The sequence below is a fragment of the Gavialis gangeticus genome, unplaced genomic scaffold (genome assembly GCF_001723915.1).
Source record: "Gavialis gangeticus isolate Ggan-Ray unplaced genomic scaffold, GavGan_comp1, whole genome shotgun sequence".
NCBI lineage: Eukaryota > Metazoa > Chordata > Crocodylia > Gavialidae > Gavialis > Gavialis gangeticus.
In genome coordinates this window covers 64191527-64198465 of record NW_017728992.1, presented here as the reverse complement: position 1 = coordinate 64198465, position 6939 = coordinate 64191527, and the positions used below count along the sequence as shown (strand labels likewise).

Sequence of the window (6939 nt, the reverse complement as noted above, 5' to 3'; positions counted from 1 at the left end):
GAAGGGGAAAGTCAAAAGTAGGGAAGAGATGGGAGCAATATAAATATTTATATGAATAGTACAAGAAGACTTGAATGCATTTCTTTAACCATGAGAACATGTCTTCATTGCCTCATCTTCATACCTATCTGAGAGCCTGAGGTTGAGGCTGAGAGGGAAGGGAACCAGAAAGTTTTGTATTCACTGAAAATTTTGGATGTCTAGACAGCTATGAACGTTGCTGACATTCACCCTAAAAAGTCTCTCTCTCACACACACAAAAGAAAGAAAGAAAGAAAAGAAAAGAAAAACAGTTTCAAACACAAATCAACTTGCTTTCCACCATGCAGCCATATTTTTATTTTGCAAATTAAAAAAACAAACATTTTTGAGTCACGCTCCCCTCCCATTCATATCCTCCCTCCTATTTAGATAAGTCATAATTCTTTTCTTGTGACATCATAATGCATTGCCATGAAAATCCATTTACAATTACAAGCACAAAACTGTAACTTCTTTGCATGGAAAGCAAATCACATGAAAGGAAAATTGTGGTTTAAACAAAGATCTTCTGTAATTAGAGATAATAACAAAGGAAATATTCATAATGACATCAAAGAATTCTTGTTTGAGCATTGTTTTTATTTGCCTCCCGAGGGAGTGTAGAGTTCTCTAATAACACAGTACTGATTTAAGAGGATGGGGATTAAAAAAAAAAAGGGAAAAAAAAGGAAGAGGGAACTACTGAGCAAATCCAGTTCCACACTGAATATGGAAAAAACACATGGAAATCCAGAAGCAGTTATCTTATCAAACTAATCACAGGCTAGACATAACCTATACACTGAATATGATATACAGAGATGTCAGAAGCAGTCAAACAGTTTTCCAGATAAGCACTGCACACAACACACTCCTCTGTAAAAGGAAACCCAGGGCGTGTTTCTGTACATATGGGAGACAGAGAGTGGGGAAATGAATTTCATCCACAAACATAAACATCAGCCTAATTTTGTGAAGCATGCGCAGCCAAAAATAGTCACGAATAATGTTACGCAATAAAACCTGGTATATCTCCCCGGTTCCAGTCTGGGAATCCTTGGCAGTTTGTTTGAACCAAGGCAGTAGTGTGGATGCAACACTGGTTATATAAACGGACTGCTCTTTTCTAAGGAGGACAGCGTTTAAATATACAGAACATTAAAGCTGCATGCCTCAAAATACCCTTTGCGGCATCAGTTCAGTAATTAAAATAGCAAATGATGATCAAAATTTTATAACACTTCTACTCCCTTGGAAAAAAATGGGTCAAAGAATAAACAGAAACAAACTATCTTTTGGTCCTTTTGCTGCACTTGGGAGTGAGAAAAAAAAAAGGGGGAGATAAATCTGCATAATACTGAACTGAATCTCTAATTCCAGTCAGCTTTTATCATTCAATCACCAAGTCTGCATGTGGAAAAATTCATGCTAATTCCCCCTAGCAACAGCCTCGGCCTATCAGGACACTCCATGCACCAGGCAGCTGCCAGCCAGCAAGAATAACTCTTAAGTAGGTCAGGCCTGTATTTCTAAAAATGCTACGGTCTAGTAACCCCACTGTCCCGTCTGTCTGCCCTGCCCCATAATAACCTCAATTGCTGGGTGACACAATGACATACTACCCTGTTAGAGCGCAATCAAATCATGCTGCATTATTCTGCTGCAAGCATCACTGCTGGATGAAGGACCCTTCGAGGGGCAGCATTAATCAGGCAGCCATTCATGTCCACTAGCACTTCACTCTGGAGATGGGTCCTGCATTAATGACCAGCTGTTTGAACTAACACAAACAAAATAATGTCTTCCACCCTGTTGAGTGTACAGAATACACTATTCTGACCAGGCAGGTTATGCTCATTGACTAAGTCTAAGATGTAAATTAAAATGGGCTCAGACAATGCCAGCTTTTGTGACCTTCTATTAATTAAAGTACATATGTTTAAATTATATTACATGCAATTCAAAGAGCTATTGGTTTAATATACAGTCATCTCCTCCTCCAAATTTGTGTTCACGGTCAAAAAAACCTGTGTTTGTGCAATACAAAAATCTAGCTGCCCCAGTGTCTTCAGGAGGTAAACAAACAGAGCTGAACTGAGACTGACTTCTGCTGGGGATATGGAAACTAAGCGAACAACCTGAACGGAAGCAGAAATGAAAACTGAATATTGCAAAAGGGCATTGATAAAAGCCATGTAAACATTTTACAGCAAGAATGTGAAAAAGGTCAATCAGAGCAGATTAAGTACCCCCCACAATCATTGCTTAAATGCTGCTGTGTTAGCAGTGGAGATCTAAAATGAGCACAGAGTACAAAAATATCCTAAAATGGCCTGGGCATGTTCCTTTAAGAGCAAGCATCCCTGGTACTCTGTAGTGTTCCCAAAGAGCCATTCATGTTTGGCTTCAAGATTTTGCACTGAGCTTCACAAAGGTCATTGCTTTTTTTTGCCATCTTACACAGCAGCTGAACGTAAACCACATCAGGCCACCCTAATCCTTTTCGAGTGGTATTTGAGAATCACATCATTAATGCCAACACAGAATTTCACCATACTTTCCTTTGCATTTTCCTTCCTTTTAAACACCTCACTGTCTCTTGCCATTTTTTGCCCTTTCCAGCATGCTTCAGAGTCATACTGCTAGCTGCTCATACCAGAGGGAGCCATGAAAGGCATTTTCTTGGATAGTTCATCTGCATTTTTAAAAGGGTTCACACTTTCGCTTAGTGACTATGTGCCCTCTGACAAGTTGATAATTTACCCTTCAATTATGCAGAATTCAGCAAGTCTTTTGCATGTAATCCATCCATGTTTGATTTATGAACACAGAAGATTAATTAATCCGTTTGCTCTCATTTGAACCAGGCTTGATAACTAGGTTATGACTATCTCCTTATTTTGTGGCATACATCACATAGTTATTCTTGGAGAGATACAGTCGCTGACGTAACCATGAACTGCTAATTACAAGCTGCTGACATTTTGCTTGTCTCTGCAGCTTTGAAGCTATGAGCTAGAGTCTGTCTTCTTCTTCCTTGTTTGCTTTAAAGTCTCTGAGTTGGAAACACAGCATTCAAGAAATGGAGAGTCAAGGTGCAACTCCTTTGCAGAACTCAATGCATTTTCCAAGGCTATTTTTCTTTAAACAAACAAAACTACAGTTTGGGAGTAATAAGACTCCTGTACCCCCGCACAGGAATGTTATCCAACAGCCGGCTAAATATAATCCAACACACAGGCCTGCCTTTGTAGGACTGGTAACAAATAGTGGAAGGGCCAGACAGGCGTCTTGCAGGGTAGCTCACCATGACTATTGGGAAATTCCCTCATACGTATTTGAGAATGACTTCATGGTCTGGATTAATGTATAAAAAGAAAAAGCAAACAAAAAACAAAAGCGAAATAACTCCTCCTCATAGTAGGCAGCTGCTAAAAATCATCCCAACTCCTCACTAGCTGAGAGCAGCATTTGTTTCCCTTAACTTCATTTTGCACATTACTCAGATATGGCCAACCTGAGCTGTCTACTGCTTTTTACCATACTAAGTCTGTCTGTATTATGACAAGTCCATCTGTTCTAAAAACACAATCTCTCAAATGTCCATCCAGAAATGAAAAATATCAGCATGCATTTCAGAGCAATTCACTGCCAAACTGTGAGCATTGCCTCTTTTCACTAGACCAAGAATCTCTTTTTGTAATTATAGGCTGATTTTGAAATTCTAAAAAATGTAAATATAATGCTGAATTCATCTCAGTTGAGCATTTAGCCATCTGAAGTCTGTGGTAGCCAGCTGGTCCAGAAATCATCTGGGATACATTTATTTTGATTAGATTGATCACATTTCTATTTACAATATAGAATTTTTCACCATACTGAATACAGCTGTGTTTATAAAGATTTTAAGATGAAGAAAACAAAAAACCCACAGTTCCTCTTGCCACAATGCAGAAGATGCAGTGCTTCAAGGTGTTAAATTGAAAGGAGCTGCTTTCACATTTCGTACAAAGAATTCTGCATACATCTGTTTTCATAAAGTGCCTTCTTATTCAGGAAATGGGTGGAGAGCTGTAGCTGAAAATATAAGCTGCAATCAAGTCTGATCCAGCAAAGTGACAAACTTCCTGTGTAAATTGGTCAGAAATGTCTTTTTTCATGACTACATATGCACACACTCACATAGACACACACACACATATATATATATATATAAATATATACTGCATGGCCGCTCTTTTCCCTGGGGACATCGGTACAGTCACCTAGCTCATCAGTCCTCCTTGACAGCATCAGGAGTGTTCAGGCTACAATTTACAGTCCCTCCATCCATATATTATTTTGCAAATTATGCCATCTCTAGAATGAGAATGCACAGAATCAGACAAACAGCATACAGCATTTCTTCTTTCTGTTCACTTGCTCTCTCGCTGGCTGGCTCGCTTCTTTCCAAGGCTTTACCCTCACAGGCGGACACAACAGATACCTTTTATTTATCCATCTCCAGCACAATGCTGAGGTGAAGCACTACTGCATCACTGTGGCTTCTCCCACGTTAATCCTTTTGAGCCACAAAGGCTGGATTCTTGCTGCTGATGCCCTTGTTGTGTACTGAATTACTTTGCGTCATATTTCCTTAAACTTTCTCCCATCCCACCTTAGATTAACAGCCCACCTCAACCCCCAGAAAAACACCCTACATTGCAACCCTTCTTTTCCAGCAGCAATAGGAAAAAAATGCGCACAGAGTTCCATCGCTGCTCTTCCTTAGCAGTGTGCAGACGAGTGAGTCTCAAATCAGACATGCCAGGGTGAAGCACAGGCAGTGAGACTGCAGCAGCCCCAGTAACAGCAGCAGAAACAGCAGCAGCAGCCGCCCAGGTAAATGGGGAAAAAGCAGGATACGCCGAGAGCGATGCAGCATCGTAGCTGTAAGGGAAGACAATCTCGCTTCTTCCGAACAGCGCAGCTCTAAGCCTGCAGGAACGGAGGAACGGGAAGACCCAAAAATAAAAATCAAAGAGTTAAGGATAAAGAATAATCATAATTAGTATTATTATTATAAATGGTTACAACTTTATTTCTATTTCTCTGGGCTTTTTTTTTTGGCTCTCTTCCCCCCCACCAAAGTCTCTCGTGTTGCTGAATGTTACTGTCCAGGAGTGCCGAGTCACAAAGGCTCACTCTCCAAAGCGCAGCAAAGCCCAGCGTCACATGAGAAACCACATGACGCACCCGAATCGGATGCTGATGTGGTCAACTATTTACTGGGGGGTGGGGGGGGAATCTTGTACGAAGCATGCCCCTCTCTAATGGTTAAAATGATTTTTTTCTTTTAACTATACCCCCTCCCAAAAAATATTAGATATCTATCTGTAAACTACCAGTACTTCAAGAGATGAGAGGATGCTGTTCCACAGACACTAGCTGGATGGCAGCAATATTACTTCTAGGTTACATTATTCAAAGCTGATTCCACTTAAGTGAATTCCTGAAAAGCATACTCCATATCTTTATAGGGCGAACAGGCTCAGAAATCCAATTCCATTATCTTTCCCTGCAATCTGCAGCTGAACTTGCATTCTGAATAATTTATTTTAGACTAATAAAACATTTGCAGAGACCACTCCTATCCCCTATCTAGCAGCACAGGCTAGACATGCTCAAGTGGGGAATGCTGGTCCCAGTGCAATGTACAAACAGAGGGGGCATTCATCATTTTTATAATTGGTGATTTTACTAGAGCAACCTGTCCTACAAGCAAGCTGGAAAAACAAGCAAAAGGTTGCTCCTGCTTTACTGAATACAACAGGGCTCTGGGTCTGGCAGCTTGGCATATGACGGTTTCAAATAGGGGAAATATTTTAACATTGCCCTGATGAAAGCTCCAGATCTTGTGACATTTCTCGGTAGTGAGAGAAGCAGCAATCATTAGTTCCTGCAGAGGTGCTGTGCCATGGTGTTCAACTTCTTCACCTCTCCACAGCCCCTCCTAGCCCCAGCTATGGCCCTGGGACTTCAGAACAGTGTTTGCTCCAAAAGGTTAGCATCCTTGCTTGTTTTATTCGCATGCCTGCGGCATGGAACTAAGGGAGTGGTTGGCTGACAATAAAAATAAAAAAGAAGAAAAGCAGCTGACTTTGATGACTGATGGAATCGTTGCTGCATAAAGTTATCATCCAACAGAGTTAACAGTTTGTTGCTTGTTTTACCCTAGCATTTGTGCAAATGACAGAGCAGGTGGCACAGAGTCTTCCATCCCCTTTGTCTGCACCACCACGCAATGCTGCGCTCCCTGGCTCTTTGCACTGAAACCGTAAACGGTGTCAGGAAAATGTAAAAAGCTAGCTGTCGTGAACCCACACAGCTGTTGTCCATAGGATCTTGCTGCAAGCTGCCAGGTTTATGTAATGGAGATCAAGCATAGACTTCCCCAGAAGAAAGATATGTATAGTATGTGAGTGGGAAAAGGGAGCACGAGCAGAAGAAAGTGCTCTTTTGTGTTGTTTTCAACCTTCCCAACTGCTCATGCAATAACAGATTACAAGAATTTGCACAAGGCAGTTAAAGCCTGTTCTCATTGGCTCTTAGCAGAAAGGGGCTTTTCAATGGGCTGCACCTAAGAGGTGCCAAGTTCCACATAAAATCCAGATGTAGCAGCACCTAAATGTGAGGGAAATCTATGCAGAGGGCTCCAGAACTATAACCATGTATGCAGAGATCATAAGGACATCACAGGTATCAAAAGGAGTTTTAAAATGCAGCGTGCCCTGTTATATTTAGATCCATTTCAAAACTGCATTGGACATAATTGGATATTGGCACATATAAAACAAACTTAGCCCTGTGGGTAGTGAATAATTCAAATTAGGCACTTGTGTTCAGTTTTAAAATCGATAAAGCTGCATGGCCAAACCT

General features: G+C 40.9%; 1 protein-coding gene across 1 annotated transcript in view; it reads right to left on the bottom strand.

The window, feature by feature from the left end:
- Positions 1-319: 319 nt before the first annotated feature.
- The window catches only part of LOC109302013, a 506981-nt gene continuing 500361 nt past the window's right edge, over positions 320-6939 (bottom strand). The window contains exon 10 of the transcript XR_002098709.1: positions 320-4998. The gene's annotated coding sequence lies outside the window, so the exon portion shown is untranslated. The remainder of the gene's footprint in view (positions 4999-6939) is intronic.